Raw genomic sequence first — 18061 nt, forward strand, 5'->3', positions numbered from 1 at the left:
TATATATATGCATGTGCGTGTCTGTGAAGTGTGACCAAAGTGTAAGTAGGAGTAGCAAGATATCCCTGTTATCTAGCGTGTTTATGAGACAGTAAAAGAGACCAGCAATCCTACCATCATGCGAAACAGTTACAGGTTTCTGCTTCACAGTCATCTGGCAGGACGGTAGTACTCCCCTGGGTGGTTACTGTCTACCAACCTACTACCTTATATTATCAGCTATAATTGACTCTAGTAATTTGCCTACAATTGAGGTTAGGGTTTTTGGGCAGTAATTTGACGGTAATGACTTGTCCCCTGCTTTACAAATAGGAATTATATTAGCCATCTTCCACATATCAGGCACTACACCTATTTGAAGAGTTAAATTAAAAATATTAGTTAAAGGTTCACAGAGTTCCATTTTACATTCTTTAAGAATCCTTGAAAAAAGTTCATCAGGGCCCCGGGAGTTATTTTGCTTTATCTGGTCTAACTGTTTGATAACCAGTTCACTAATGACTGTGATATTGCATAATTTATCATCTTCAAGCCCACTATAAAAATTAATTACTGGGATGTTGTCAGTGTCTTCCTGAGTGAAAACCGAGAGAAAATAATTATTAAGAATAGAGCACATTTCATTCTCCTTGTCAGTGAGATGCCCAGAGTTATTTTTAAGGGGACCTATCTTATCTCTAACTTTTGTTCTATAAACCTGGGAAAAATTTTTTGGGTTAGTTTTTGAATCCCTAGCAACTGTAATTTCATAATCCTGTTTAGGTCTTCTTATCCCCTTTTTAATGTCCCTGTTAATGTCAATATACTGATTCATAAGATGACCCTCACCTCTTTTGATACGCCTATAAATTCCTTTCTTCTGTCCTAAAAGATATTTGAGCCTATTATTCATCCATTTGGGGTCATTTCTATTCAATCTAATTAACAATCTTTCTTAACACAATATATTCTGCCTTTGGGCAGCATGTATTGTGTTAAGAAAGCTGTCATACTGATAGCTCTCTTCGTTACTCCAGTCCACAGATGATAAGTGTTCTCTAAGCCCATTGTAATCTACTAAACGAAAATCTGGGACCATTACTGAATTATCCCTACTATCATACTTCCATTCAATGCTAAAGGTAATTGATTTGTGATCACTTGTCCCGAGTTCCTTTGTAATTTCTAAATTATTAACAAGGGTTTCCTTGTTTGCCAGAATTAAATCAAGCAGGTTATTTCCCCTTGTAGGCTCTGTCACAAACTGCTTCAAAAAACAATCCTGAACTACTTCTAAGAAATCGTTAGATTCTAAATTCCCAGTCATGAAATTCTAATCAATCTGACCAAAGTTGATGTCCCCTAGAATTACTACGTTATCTTGCCTTGTGGCCTTAACAATTTCCTCCCATAGTAGTCTCCTTTGGTCCCTATCTAAGTTTGGAGGACAGTATATCACACCTAAAATCAATTTTTCGTGTCGCTCTGAAAATTCTATCCAAACAGACTGTATGTGTTATTTCAGATTTTGTACCCTTTTTTATGCAACAGTTCAAGCAATCTCCAACATACAATGCCACCCCACCCCCCTTCCCAATACTTCTATCTACAGTGGACACCCTCGGTATTCGATGGCATCGGTATTCGATAAATCCGGTATTCGAGGCATTTTATCGCAAAAATTTTGCCTCAGTATCCGATCGAAAACCTGGTATTCGATGCGATTCGTACGAGACGTGTCCACGTGTGGCCTGAACTGCACCATGTGTGCCAGTGTTTACAAGCCAGCCAGTGTGCGCACATCTAAGGATACATTCGGTACATTCCACATTATCACTGTTTTTGGTGCTTGTTTCTGCAAAGTAAGTCACCATGGGCCCCAAGAAAGCTTCTAGTGCCAACCCTTCGAGAAAAAAGGTGCTAATGACTATTGAAATGAAGAAAGAGATAATTGCAAAGTACGAAAGTGGAGTGCGTGTGTCGGAGCTGGTCAGGTTTTATAGTAAACTCCAATCAACCATCTCTAATATAGTGACCAGGAAAACGGCAGTCAAGGAAGCTGTTCTTGCAAAACGTGCAACTGTGATTGCAAAACAGCGACTGCAAGTGTTAGAAAATGTTGAGAGACTGTTATTGGTGTGGATAAATGAAAAATAGATAGCAGGAGATAGCATCTCTCAAGCTATCATTTGTGAAAAGGCTAGTCAGTTGCATGACGATTTGGTAAAGAAATTGCCTGCAGCTAGTGCTGATGTGAGTGAATTTAAGGCTAGCAAAGGTTGGTTTGAAAGATTTAAGAATCATTGTGGCATACATAGTGTGATTAGGCATGGTGAGGCTGCCAGTTCGGACCAGAAAGCAGCTGAAAAATATGTAAGGGAATTCAAGGATTACACACACAGTGCAGAATTTAAACCTGAACAAGTGTTTAATTGCGACGAAACAGGCCTGTTTTGGAAGAAAATGCCAAGCAGGACCTACATCACTCAGGAGGAAAAGGCACTCCCAGGACATAAGCCTATGAAAGACAGGCTTACTCTGTTGATGTGTGCCAATGCTAGTGGTGATTGCAAAGTGAAGCCTTAATTGGTGTATCACTCTGAAACTCCCAGAGTGTTCAGGAAAAACAATATCCTCAAGGCTAATTTGTGTGTGCTGTGGAGGGCAAACAGTAAGGCATGGGTCACTAGGGACTTTTTCTATGACTGGTTACACCATGCATTTGCCCCCAATGTGAAAAATTACCTAATTGAAAAGGAATTAGACCTTAAGTGCCTCCTGGTATTAGACATTGCCCCTGGTCATCTTACAGACTTGGCAGAGCGACTTTCTGGGGACATGAACTTCATTAAGGTCAAGTTTTTGCCTCCTAATACCACTCCTCTCCTGCAGCCCATGGACCAGCAGGTCATTTCCAACTTCAAGAAACTGTACACAAAAGCTATGTTTCAAAAGTGCTTTGTAGTGACCACAGAAACTCAACTGACTCTAAAAGAGTTTTGGAAGGATCACTTTAATATCCTCAGTTGTATAAACCTTATAGGTATGGCTTGGGAGGGAGTGACTAAGAGGACCTTGAACTCTGGAAAAAACTGTGGCCAGAATGTGTAGACAAAAGGGATTTTGAAGGATTTGAGGCTAACCCTGAGAAGCCTATGCCAGTTGAGGAATCCATTGTGGCATTGGGGAAGTCCTTGGGGTTGGAGGTTAGTGGGCAGGATGTGGAAGAGTTGGTGGAGGAGGACAATGAAGAACTAACCACTGATGAGCTGCTAGGTCATCTTCAACAGCAAGAGGCCAGACCTGAGGAAACTGCTTCAGAGGAGGGGATAGAGAAATTGAAGAAGTTACCTACTTCAAAGATTAAGGAAATGTGTGCAATGTGGCTTAAAGTGCAAACCTTTTTTGATGACAATCACCCTAACACAACTATTGCAAGCCGTGCTGGTGACTATTACACAGACAATGCTGTGAAACACTATAGGAATGTCATAAAGGAACGGGAGGTACAGGCCTCTATGGACAGATATGTTGTGCGACAGAAGTCCAGTGACTCTCAAGCTGGTCCTAGTGGCATTAAAAGAAGGGAAGTAACCCCGGAAAGGGACTTGCTACCTCAAGTCGTAATGGAAGGAGATTCCCCTTCTAAACACTAACACCTCTCCCCTCCTCCCATCCCATCAATCATCACCAGATCTTCATTAAAGGTCCACCAATATTCAAAACACTCAACCTACTCACCATACAAAACATCCATACTTATTACTGCACTTATTACATACATAGAACACTTAACTCTGATATTAACCCTCCCCTCAAACATCTCCTTGCCAACCTCAACAGAACACATGACCATAATACAAGGCACAGATCACTCTTTGATGTTCCTCGTGTCCATCTCACGCTATGCAAAAACTCAATGCACATAAAAGGCCCTAAAATCTGGAATTCATTACCTGTAAATATAAAAGAAACACTACCTGTTTATAAATTCAAGTCTCTTCCCAAAGTTCACTTACTCACTCAAAACCAAATAAATACTGAATAACTGAACCATATAAATTGTATATCCTAAATGTTACTTACAATTATATCACACAAATGTTAAACCTAACTTTGTTATTTTTTTAAATACACTACCTAACAGAATACTCCATTCTACTGAATGAACAGTAATGCATGCAACCATTGGACCTGTCTTTGTAATACTCATTTGTATTTTATAGTTATCTGTTTACAATAATGTCTTATCACTGATTTCATCATTGCTTAGTTAATCTTAAGTTAATTTTAAGCCAGCCCGTAATGCTATGCATATAAGTGGCTTTGGCATGCTGCTCTTACCTGTATTTTTTGTACCTCTGTTTGTATGCTAAATTTCTAAATAAAAATAAAATAAAAAAATAAAGGTAAGTTCAATTATTCTATTGTTATTGTTGTTATTGTAATTATTCTATTTCATTAAACTTAATATTTCATGTAGTAAATTTTTTTTTTCATACTTTTGGGTGTCTTGCATGGATTAATTTGATTTCCATTATTTCTTATGAGGAAAATTGATTCTCAGGAATGGATTAATATCGAATACCAGGGGTCCACTGTACTTGGAACAGTTTAAAACCCTGAATGTGACATTCTGCAGGCATGTCCCGACTTTTTGAATTAAACCATGTCTCAGTTATGGCAAATGCATCAGTGTTACCTGCACTAGCAACTTATCTCAACTCGTCCATCTTATTCCTAGCACTCCGGCTATTAGCATAATATACATTGAAAGACCCTCCTTTCTCTTTACCCTTCCTGCTCATTTTTTTTTCTACTAAACCTATTACTATCCTTGTCACCTAGTGCCACTGGCTTTCCAATATCTACCATGTTCTGCTTATTACTAGTTCCCCTAGAACTCATAATATTACTGCACTGGGACTTCACTGTTTTCCCGCCAAAATCCCTACCACTAACTATTTCTAGTTTAAAGTCCTAACTGCTCCCTCCACTGCAGTTGCCAGTGCCCCCACCCCAGACCTAGATAAGTGTCCCCCATTCCTGGCATACATGTCATTTCTGCCATAGAAGAGGTCCCAGTTGTCAATGAATGTTACCGCATTTTCCTTACAGTATTTGTCGTATTTGTCCAGCCAGCAATTGACACCAATTGCCCTGGACAACCATTTGTTTCCAACTCCTCTCCTTGTCAAAATATCACATATGACAGGGTTCCCACCCTTCCTCCTAATTATCTCTATTGCTGACTTATACCTGCTAATCAGGTCCTCACTCCTACGTCTGCCAACATCGTTGCCTCCAGCACTGAGACAGATAATAGGATTGCTCCCATTACCTCTCATAATGTTATCCAGATGGCTAACAATATCCTTCATCCCAGCACCAGGAAAACACACTCTCTGCCTCCTACTCTTATCCTTCACGCAGAATGCCCTATCCATGTACTTAATCTGGCTATCCCCAACAACAACTATTTTTTACCTTCCTTGGCGTCGTTCGTTGTGATGTTCCCAAGTAATCGACTCACATTCGTCAGGTAGCACTACACCTTCAGTTGTGGAATTCGTCAAGCAGTTCTCGATGGTCTTCGTTGGGGTTTCTAGGGATGTCTCACTCATGCCTGCCAATGCTTCCTTGGTGCTTGTTGTGGTATTCCCAGTAGAACACCCACATTCGTCAGGTAGCACCAAAAATGGTTTGGAGGGTTCCACAGTAGTCTTCTGATTCCTTGTTATTTCTACCTCTCTAACAGTCTTCTTGATCCTCAGCTTGATTCCTTGTTGCCCGGCCACTGACCAAGTTCCCCTCTTAACCTGGGGACTCACAACAGGAGGACTACTACGAATCCTCTTGTTCTCCGTTAATCGCCAGATCTCCAGCTTAGCAACCCTAAGCTCTTCTTTCAGCTGCTGGTAAATTTGTTCAAGGGAGGGCATCCTGAACCAGGATGCCCTCTTTTGAACAACTTTACCAGCTGGCCTTAAATTCACCAATGTGAGCACTAGTTCCAGGCATTTTTTCCTGTTCACCTGGGTGTTAGTCGACTCATGTGGGTCGCATCCTGGGGGACAAGATTAACTCTTTCAGGGTCCAAGGCCAAAATCTGAAGTGGTGCCCCAGTGTCCAAGATTTAAAAAAAAAAAAATTTTTATTTTTCTTATGAAATGGTAGAGAATCTTTTTGTGAAGGTAATAAAACAAAAAGTACGAAATTTGATGGAAAATTGACGAAATTATACTCTCGCGAATTTTGATGTGTCAGCGATATTTACGAATCGGTGATTTTGCCGACTTTTACTCGGATTTTAGGCCAATTACATTATATCCAGTTGACCAAATTCTTAGCTATTTCACTGGTACTACTTCTATTCTATCGACTGAGCACAAGAAATCGCCAAGTCAACTGTTTCAACTACAAAATAAAGTGATTGGAAATTGGTAATTTGGCCAATTTAACACAAAGTTCAAAATATTCCAATTTCAAAATATGGTCCAGAATAAACAATATAGGTATTCCTGGCACTAAACTAACATTTCCTCTGTTCATTAGTTACGTTTTGAGGCTTTACAAATAAATTCCATTTTGATTTTTTATTCACATAATGAATTTTTATTCACACCAAAAAATAGAAGATTTACTGTTATGCAATATTGTAATAATTGTATAAATATCATCACCACATTTGTGAATGTATATTAGACCCACCAGCTGGCGTGTATTAGACGTGTGAGGCCATTTGTTTACTCTTGAACATTGGCAAAAATTTAACATTTCCGGTACTTTGAGCTCAGTTTCAAGCCATTTCTAGTGCTAAAACCAATTAAAATCATCTCTATTTCTGTAATATGTCTTCTATTCTATCAAATGACTAAGAAATCGCAAATACAACTATAAAAAAACATACGAAAAAACACTGCGAAGTTGCTGTTTTAACCGAAAATCACGGTCTCAGTTTTTTTTCTCTCATTATACCCAGTGTGCTGCAGGATTTGTTTTATGTGGTGCACACATACCACATATATGTATTCTCTCATATCTAGGCCCAAATTTACCACTCACAGTTTATCAGAGTGAGCTGAACTCATGGAGTAGATCTACAGATTGGACCCTAAACGTAAAGCCGTAGATCTACAGGACAGACCCTGAAAGGGTTAAGGACCCCAATGGAAATAAGTTAGACAGTCCTCGATGATGCACTGGCTTTCTTGGGTTATCCTGAGTGGCTAACCATCTGGGGTTAATTGTTCCTCGGTAATTGTTTCCCATTAAGCCACACCAACAACACACTCTCCACATCTTTGAGTAGTACAGCTGATGGTAGTGCAGCAGCAGCTGACTGGTGCAGCAGAAGCTGCCTGTGGTACAGCAGCAGCTGACTTTGGTGCAGCAGCAGCTGACCGTGGTTCAGCAGCAGCTGACTCTGGTTCAGCAACAGCAGACTTTGGTGCAGCAGCAGCTGACTGTGGTGCAGCAGCAGCTCACCGTGGTTCAGCAACAGCTGACTTTGGTGTAGCAACAGCTGACTGTGGTGCAGCAACAGCTGACTGTGGTGCAGCAGCAGCTGACTGTGTTATAGCAACAGCTGACCGTGGTGCAGCAACAGCTGACTGGTTCAGCAACAGATGACGGTGGTGCAGCAGCAGCTGACCGTGGTACGATAGTATTTCGATAGTATTTCTCACCCTTTTCCACACAGGGCTGGCACTAGAAGCTGGGCCTATGGTGGCTTATTTAGCAGTTACAAGCACTAAAACCATGGAATAATATGAAATGTATCGAATGTAAGCATGCAACCGCCACCCTGGCTTGTTAACAATGACGGTGGGCAGCTGAGGTACCAGGCTGGATGGACAGGTTTGGAATGAATCATGTTATCGGGAAACAGCTGATGGTGGTGTAGCAGTGGCCGATCACTGCGCAGCAGCAGCTCACCGCGGTTCAGCAACAGCCGACTGTAGCAAGCAGCTGACCATGGTGCAGCAATATCTGACGTGCGGCAGCAGCAGCTGACTGTGGTTCAGCAACAGCTGACCGCGCAGCAACAGCTGACTCTGGCAGCAACAGCTGATTTCCGCAGCAGCAGCTGACAGTGGTACGAGCAGTCCATATTTCACACCCATTTTTACCAGGTTGGCACGGTGTTTTTTCGCTCATGGTAGGCTTATTTATAATTATACAAGCACTATAAACAATGGAATAATAAAATGTATCAATGTATGGATGCAACGCCACCCTGGCTTGTAAAACAATGATACAGGTGAAAGAGGCGCTAGACTGGACGGACAGGTTTGGGAGGAATCATAAGCATTAGCAAGTTTTATCATGAGGCTTAGGCAAAAGCTCAGGTTCAGATACTTGTGGCTAATTAACGTTATGCAATGCGCTCATGAGGCGGGGTCCACTGTACTATATACAGCAACTGAAAAAAAGAATATTCTCTGCCTTCTTATGACTCCAATGGAAAGCATTTGATACAGTAGACTACAATATCTTAACTAAAACTAGAGCATTATGGAGTTTATGACACTCTCAATTACATAAAATTCATCTTAGGAATACACCAGTGAGTCTACAGTAGGGCCCTCACTTATGCGGCGGTTAGGCCCAGGCTACTGCAGCAACATCGCTGAAAGTGGAAATACCATTTTTTCCATTTATAAATGCATATACTATATATGCTGATAAATGTTTACACTAAATTATATTAAGTTAGTAATAGAACTTAGCATTAAAACACACAAAGTAAAATACATTCAGAGTAATATTCAATACTTATCTTAAAGTATTTGTAATTCAACCTTCAGGGTTTGGCTCCAGACATCTACGGCTGATGGTGAGTGTCCAAATCAGGATTCACGCTATGAGCTCAGCCTTCCACTTGAAAACTGTGAGTGGCAATGGGCCTAGATATGAGAGAATACATCTATGTGGTATGTGCACCACATAAAACAGATCCTGTTTAAGCAAAAAAAACCCCTTTTTTGCATAATGAAAAAAAACCTTTTTGAATTTTTTTAATAAATAAGGGATTTGATGTTTTCATTTAAAATTTATTTTTGATTTAGTTTTCGGTCTCTTTTATAAGGGGGCCCCTTTTTGAAATGAGTGATTTTTTAGTTTCCCTGAAAGGGTGCCTTGAAATTTAGCTCAAAAGTGAAATTTTTTTTCAAAACTTCAAAAAGTCCTCGTGGCGGGGGCCCTAAACTGGTAGTCTAATTTCTTTTACATGCACCAAAAATTTTTAACCTTTTTCCTAATGCGTAGTCTGCATAAAGTAAATTTTAAAATTTTTTTTTAAAAAAAAATTCGAGTGGAAAGCAAGGTTAAGACCCAGCTACTAATTTCTAGAGGAAATGTTTTTTATCCAGGAATGGTTTTCTTTTTACGGCCCCCTTTAAAATTTGGCTTTTGAAATTTTTAAAATTGGAAAGTCTAAATTCAAGATTATGGATGTTAAATTTATAAATGGGTGGTTTCTTGCACCCATTGAAGAAAAAAGGATTTCAAAGGAAAATTAGTTTTTTCATTAGTAATTTGGGAAAATGGGTAAAGTGGGAAAATCGCCCTTAAATACCCCAGCCCTAATTGTTGGGATAATTTTTTCTATAAAATTTCAAACTTTTGGTTCTTTTACGGAAAATTTCTTTTTTTTAAAAAAAATAATTTTTTTTTTTAAATGTTTCCCTGAGAAATTTTGGGGGGGGCCTGCTGACCCTCAAAGGGTTTTTAAAAACACTTGTTCAGGTTTCAACCCTTCATCCTCTATGCTCCTTGAATTCATGAAATTTTTTTCAGCGCTTTGTGGTCTGAACGGGCCCCTCACCATGCCTACTCCATTATACCACTCGATTCTTAAACCCTTTTAAAACCCAGCCCGGGGAAAATTCCCCATCACCACTATTGCAGACAATTTTTTAAAAATGTCATGCAACTCCCTGTACCCTAAATTTTTTTGGGGAGATCTATCTCCTGCTATCTGTTTTCTTTTATCCACCAATAACAGTCTCTAACATTTTCTAATACTTGCGTGCGTTTCGTAATCCCCGTTGCCCCTTTTTGCAAGAACATTTTTGTTTTGCCTTTTTCTTCTCACTTAGAGATGGTTGTTTGGGGGTTTTACTAAAAAACCCCGACCAGCTCCGCCCCGCCTCCACTTTGTCTTTGCAATTATCTCTTTTTCATTCAATCATTGCCCCCTTGGTCTTGAAGGGGTTGGCCCGGGGGGCTTTCTTGGGCCATGGTATTTTTTTGCAAAAAAAAGGCCCAAAAAAAGTGATAAAAGGAAAAGGGGAATGTATTGAATTATCCGATGGGGCACTTGCTGGCTTGAAACTTTTTCACGGGGGAGTTCAGGCCACATGGACCCGTCTTCGAAACCCCCCATAAAGGTTTTTTATTGGGAAAAGGGGGGTTTTTTGCGATGTAATGCATGGTTAGGTTTATAGGATAAATCTATCGGAACGGGGTACTGTATTATAAATGCCCAACAAAGTTTTTAACACATTTTGAATAAAAAACAAAAAAAAATAAAAAAAGATAAAGGTTTATTTCTTACCTTAAAAAATTAATATAAAAAGGGGGAGCTAAGTGGCAGGGTGTTTTTGAAAAAAATCAGAATGGCACACTTATCCTCTAACGCACTTAAACCCGAAACTACGACTCCTCTTTTTTTTTGCACAAAACTTAGGCGCCCTCGTCAGTAAGCCATGGTTGAAAGAGTAAACAAGAGAAAACGAGATACAGGTTCAGCAATTAAAAAAACAAACTGAACAGGTTGGGTGATCTCTTTGGGGTGTATTCAAAATTAAATTCAAATTCAAAATTTATTCCTATAAGGATTGCAATCTGGTTTCAAATTTGGTTAATTTTTGTTTTACATGTATTTAAAACAAATTCAGAGGGGGGGCCCCTAGAACACCTGCAGGGTGGCATTTAACAACTTAGTTAATTCTTAAATTTAAAATTTACAAAAATTTTGAGGGAAGTTGTATTAGTAATGACTAAATACTGTTTGTAGTTTAGCAATGTGAATCTTTTTTTTTTTGGCACAATCATAGTTTCAGTATTGGGGTATCACAGGCCAACATGACTAGTTAGGTTCATTATTTTTTGATTGAGATTGATATTTCTGTTTTGGGCAAATGGGTGATGAGTGAAAAGAGAACCCCGGTGGTATTATGTAATTGTTGAAGGGTATCAGGGGGATAAGATGTTTTCTAATGGGGTTTTGAAGGTGATGAATGTGTCTGATTCTAAGTTTTTAGGTAGGGGTTTTTCCCGATTTTAGGGGGTTTGACAACATTGAATTTTTTAAGGTTTATGGACACAGGAAATTTTTAAAAATGTTTGTGTCTGGTGTTATGCCTGTGGTTCTGTTACAAATATCAAAAAGCGTTTTGGTAGGGTTTAAAATTTAAAATTTTAAATGTAGTGGGTGCCGTGTAAGTGTGGTGTCTGAACAGGGAGTAAGTTTAGATCTTTAAGGTGGGGGGTTTGAGGATAGGATTTAGTGATTATTCTTACTGGGGGAGTTTGGGTTTTGGGGGAAAAAAATGGGATTAAATCTGGGTATCTGAGAATTAGAGCAAAGAAGGGGTAGCAGTAATGTTGAATGATCATTATGGAAGGGGAAAAGAGAATTGAATTGTAAATTCAAAAAAATTTTGGATTAAAGTAAAAAGGGTTTGGGTCAGTGGGGCATAATAAAACGTGTATACCTGGGGAAAAGAGGAATGCAGAGGAGAGAGAAATTTTGGGAGATGTTAAGTGAATGTATAGGGCCTTTGAAACCAAGGGGGAAATAATTGTGGTAGGGACCTGAATGCTAAAGGAAAAGGGTGTGGGAGGTAAGTTTGGGGTGCCAGGTGTAAATGATAATGGGGCCCTTTGATTGAACTTTGAAGAAAGGGGGTTTTGTTATAGGTAATACATATTTTAAAAAAAGAGGATAAATAATATACAAAATAGTGTAGGGGGGGAAAAAAAGTTTTTGGATTATGTAGGTGATAAAGCTGTTGGTAGACTTGGATTTCATGTTTTAGGGGCCCCAGATATATCAATCCTTTCTAGTTGTAGCTAAAAGGGGAAAGGAGTGGGATACAAGGAGAATAAAGCATCAGGAAAAAGAGGTGAAGGTTTATAACTAAAAGGGGGGCAGTTGGGTAAGATATAAACAGCTATTGGAGATAGTGGGAATGGGGCATAGGCAATGGGGTCGAAGAGGTATGGGGTAGGGTTTAAAATGTAGTGTTAGGTGTTTGCAGAAGTTTGTGGTTACAGGAAAGTGGGTGCGGGAGGGGGAGGGGGCGACTGGTGGAATGATGATGTAAAGAGAGTAGTAAGGGGAAAAGTAGCATATGAGAAGTTTTTTCAAATGAATGATGCAAAAGGGGGGAAAAAGTAATTTGGGGAAAAAGGAGGGGTTAAAATGGTGAAGCAAGTAAAAAGAGAGCAAAAAAAGTGGGTGAGATGTTATCAACAAATTTTTTTTAAAATGAAAAAATTTTTGGGTGGTTAACAAGTTAAAAAAACCTAGAGAACAAATGGATTTGTCAGTTAAAAATAGGAGAGGAGAGTTATTAAATGGAGAGTTAGAGGTATTGGGAAGATGGAGGAATATTTTGAGGAATTGTTAAATGTTGATGAAGATAGGAAGCTGTGATTTCATGTATAGGGCAGGAGGAACAACATCTTGTAGGAGTGAGGAAGAGCCAGTTGTGAGTGTGGGGAAGTTCGTGAGGCAGTAGGTAAAATGTAAAGGGGTAAGGCAGCCGGATTGATGGAATAAAGATAGAAATGTTAAAAGCAGGTGGGGATATAGTTTTGGAGTGGTTGGTGCAATTATTTAATAACTGTATGGAAGAGGTAAGGTACCTAGATTGGCAGAGAGCATGCATAGTTCCTTTGTATAAAGGAAAGGGGATAAAGAGAGTGCAAAATTATAGGGGATAAGTCTGTTGAGTATACCTGGCAAAGTGTATGGTAGAGTTATTATTGAAGAATTAAGAGTAAGACGGAGAATAGGATAGCAGATGAACAAGGAGGCTTAGGAAAGGTGAGGATGTGTGGACCAGGTGTTTACAGTGAAACATATAAGTGAACAGTATTTAGATAAGGCTAAAGAGGTCTTTGTGGCATTTTGGTTTGGAAAAGGCGTATGACAGGGTGGATAGGGGACACACACACACACACACACACACACACACACACACACACACACACACACACACACACACACACACACACACACACACACACACACACTCATACACATACACACAAACACACACACACAAACACACACACACACACACACACACACACACACACACACACACACACACACACACACACACACACACACACACACACACACACACACACTCACACACACACATGCACATATGCGGTAATGCTTTATTTACAGCTAGCAAAGTCAGGGTATTTCTCCAGAATGGTCTGTAATATACCACTGTGGATAAAATACTTAGCCATTTCTTGAACACTTCTTAGTGAGTTGTTTCTAAATTCATTAATTTTATCGCACTCCAGTACATAATGATGCAGGGTGTGACAATAATCCATCTGGCAAAGTTTACATTTCGTTTGGTCTACATCTGGTTGTGGTGATTTAACCTGCCAAAGATACTTGTAACCCAGCCGGAGCCGGGCGGTAGTGACATCCAAGAGTCTGCTTATTTTGTTGGATGCACCATAGACATGTGGCTCTCCTGCATGATAGAATGATGATAGATGGACTCACTGGTGTCAATCTCCCTGAGCCTTAAGTCCATAAAATTCAGCTGAAGTTCTTTTCGTATTATTGTTCTCAAACTAATAGGGAAATTATTTCTCAGTAAAAGTAGGCCTTAGACAAGGATGTGTGATGTCACCATAGTTGTTTAATATATTTATAGATGGGGTTGTAAGAGAAGTAAATGCGAGGGTCTTGGCAAGAGGCGTGGAGTTAAAAGATAAAGAATCACACATAAAGTGGGAGTTGTCACAGTTGCTCTTTGCTGATGACACTGTGCTCTTGGGAGATTCTGAAGAGAAGTTGCAGAGATTGGTGGATGAATTTGGTAGGGTGTGCAAAAGAAGAAAATTGAAAGTGAATACAGGAAAGAGTAAGGTTATGAGGATAACAAAAAGATTAGGTGATGAAAGATTGGATATCAGATTGGAGGGAGAGAGTATGGAGGAGGTGAATGTATTCAGATATTTGGGAGTGGACGTGTCAGCGGATGGGTCTATGAAAGATGAGGTGAATCATAGAATTGATGAGGGGAAAAGGGTGAGTGGTGCACTTAGGAGTCTGTGGAGACAAAGAACTTTGTCCTTGGAGGTAAAGAGGGGAATGTATGAGAGTATAGTTTTACCAACGCTCTTATTGGGTGTGAAGCATGGGTGATGAATGTTGCAGCGAGGAGAAGGCTGGAGGCAGTGGAGATGTCATGTCTGAGAGCAATGTGTGGTGTGAATATAATGCAGAGAATTCGTAGTTTGGAAGTTAGGAGGAAGTGTGGGATTACCAAAACTGTTGTCCAGAGGGCTGAGGAAGGGTTGTTGAGGTGGTTCGGACATGTGGAGAGAATGGAGCGAAACAGAATAACTTCAAGATTGTATCAGTCTGTAGTGGAAGGAAGGCGGGATAGGGGTCGGCCTAGGAAAGGTTGGAGGGAGGGGGTAAAGGATGTTTTGTGTGCGAGGGGCTTGGACTTCCAGCAGGCATGCGTGAGCGTGTTTTATAGGAGTGAATGGAGACAAATGGTTTTTAATACTTGATGTGCTGTTGGAGTGTGAGCAAAGTAACATTTATGAAGGGGTTCAGGGAAACCGGCAGGCCGGACTTGAGTCCTGGAGATGGGAAGTACAGTGCCTGCACTGTGAAGGAGGGGTGTTAATGTTGCAGTTTAAAAATTGTAGTGTAAAGCACCCTTCTGGCAAGACAGTGATGGAGTGAATGATGGTGAAAGTTTTTCTTTTTCGGGCCACCCTGCCTTGGTGGGAATCAGCCAGTGTGATAATAAAAAAATAAAAATCTTACTGCGGCTTTTTGTTGCACATTAACCCATAAATGGTCCAAACATATATATACATTTTTACCGCTAGTGCCCCAAATGTATATACAGGTCTCCCTCAACATTCGCGAGGGTTAGGGGATCAAGAGCCTCGCGAATGTTGAAAAACCGTGAATGTTTGGTGCCCCAATATATTGTACGGAAATATAATACAATACTGCTTAACTTGTTGAACCATGAACAATCATAAAATACATGAAAACGTCGTAAATTGTACTAAATATATACAGTGGACCCCCGCATAGCGACCTTAATCCGTGCAAGAGGGCTGGTTGTTATGCGAAATGTTCGGTATGCGAATGAATTTTCCCCATAAGAAATAATGGAAATCAAATTAATCCGTGCAAGACACCCAAAAGTATGAAAAAAAAATTTTTACCACATGAAATATACATTTTCCTACACACAAAGAGAAGGATACATGCACAATAGTAGAGTAGTACATGCACAATATATATTGTGCATGTACTACTCTACTAAATGAAGAATAAATGACACTTACCTTTATTGAAGATGCAGCAATGACTGATGAGACACTGTGTCCTGGGAGTGCCTTTTCCTCCTGAGTACTGTAGGTCCTGTTAGGTATTTTCTTCCAGAACATGCCTTATCACACTGTGTATGCCACTACGATTCTTAAATCTCTCAAACCAACCTTTGCTGGCTCTAAATTCACCAATATGAGCACTAGTTCGAGGCATTTTCCCTGTTCACCTGGGTGTTAGTCGACTGGTGTGGGTTGCATCCTGGGAGACAAGATTAAGGACCCCAATGGAAATAAGTTAGACAGTCTTCGATGACACTGACTTTTTTGGGTTATCCTGGGTGGCAAATCCTCTGGGGTTAATTGTTTCTTGGTATTCTCAATAAGCCACACCAACAACGGTGCTACAGCAGCAGCAGCAGCTGACGGTGGTACAGCAGCAACAGACGATGCTACAGCAGCAACAGACGATGCTACAGCAGCAGCAGACGATGCTACAGCAGCAGCAGCAGCTGACGGTGGTACAGCAGCATCAGACGATGCTACAGCAGCAACAGACGATGCTACAGCAGCAGCAGACGATACTACAGCAGCAACTGACGATGTTACAGCAGCAGCAGACGATGCTACAGCAGCAGCAGCAGCAGACGATGCTACAGCAGCAGCAGCAGCTGACGGTGGTACAGCAGCAACATACGATGCTACAGCAGCAACAGACGATGCTACAGCAGCAGCAGACGATGCTACAGCAGCAACTGACGATGTTACAGCAGCAGCAGACGATGCTACAGCAGCAGCAGCAGCAGACGATGCTACAGCAGCAGCAGCAGCTGACGGTGGTACAGCAGCAACAGACGATGCTACAGCAGCAGCAGACGATGCTACAGCAGCAGCAGAGCAGCAGCTGACGGTGGTACAGCAGCAGCAGCTGACAGTGCAGCAGCAGCTGACAGTGCAGCAGCAGCTGACAGTGCAGCAGCAGCTGACAGTGCAGCAGCAGCTGACAGTGCAGCAGCAGCTGACGGTGGTACAGCAGCAGCTGTACCACCAATAGTAGCGATGGTTGATTGGGGTTTATTATACAACCTGGCCAGCTCGGAGACACGCACTCCACTTTCATACTTATCAATGATCTTTTTCTTCATCTCCATAGTAATTCTCACCCTTATTGCTGTAGGGTTGGCACTAGAAGCTTTCTTGGGGCCCATGGTCACTTATTTTCCAGAAAAAAATCACCAAAAACACTGTAATAATACGAAATGTTCCGATTGTATGCTTGGATGTTACCGCGGAGGCTGGCTGGTAAACAATGCCACCGGCGGAACATGTGAGCGTGGCTCAGGCCGCACATTGGACGCGTCTCGGACGAAGGGCGGTGAGCGGGTTTTTGGGCGGTATGCGAGGCAAAATTTTTGCGATCAAAGCGTCCGGTATGCGGATTGTACGGTATGCGATGCGTCCGGTATGCGGGGGTCCACTGTACATGTTATGCTTTAATAATATGTATGTTATTAAATACCACAGTCTCCACCACTGCCTCCACCAATGCCTCCACCAATTCCTCCACCACTTCCTCAACCACTTCCTCAACCACTGCGAGTCCCTACTACCCTCCCTCCGACCCCCACAACTGGTAGCCAGTTCTCCCTCCACTCAGTGTGGTGAGTGTTTTGTTTGTTCATTATTTACTATTAAACTACAGTGTAAATAATGTAAACCCATTCATGACTGCATATTGGAATAGTTATTCGGAAAGGTATTAGACGGTGACATCATGTGTTTACTATTGAACACAGCAAAGAATCGAACATTTCTGCTACTGCTAATAATAACAATAGTAATAATAATAATAATAATAAATACGATATAATTGAAGAAGGAAATTGTACAAAAATACAAGGGAGTGGTTGACACATAGTCAGTGTGGCTTTGTTTATGCTGGAGTGAGTATTATTCTCCCTGCTCTTCCAAACATTTCACAATAATTCAGCGGTTGAGGCAGTGGGTGAGGCAGTGGGTGAGGCAGTGGTTGAGGCAGTGGTTGAGGCAGCGGTTTTGCAGCGGTTGAGGCAGTGGTAAAGGCAATAGTAGAGGCAGCAGTTGAGCCAGTGGTATTTAATAAAATATATGTTATAAATAATAATAGTACATATTATTAATAACATGTATTGTTATTATTATTATTATTATTATTAACATGTATGTTATTAAATACCATTGCCTCAACTGCTGCCTCAGTCGCTGCCTCAACCGCTGCCTCAATCGCTGCCTCAATCGCTGCCTCAACCGCTGCCTCAATCGCTGCCTCAACAGCTGCCTCAACAGCTGCCTCAACAGCTGCCTCAACCACTGCCTCAATCACTGCCTCAGTCGCTGCCTCAACCACTGCCTCAATCATTGCCTCAATCGCTGCCTCAACAGCTGCCTCAACCACTGCCTCAATCGCTGCCTCAGTCGCTTCCTCAACCACTGCCTCAATTGCTGCCTCAATCGCTGCCTCAACAGCTGCCTC

The sequence above is a fragment of the Cherax quadricarinatus genome, unplaced genomic scaffold (genome assembly GCF_038502225.1).
Source record: "Cherax quadricarinatus isolate ZL_2023a unplaced genomic scaffold, ASM3850222v1 Contig234, whole genome shotgun sequence".
Lineage (NCBI taxonomy): Eukaryota > Metazoa > Arthropoda > Malacostraca > Decapoda > Parastacidae > Cherax > Cherax quadricarinatus.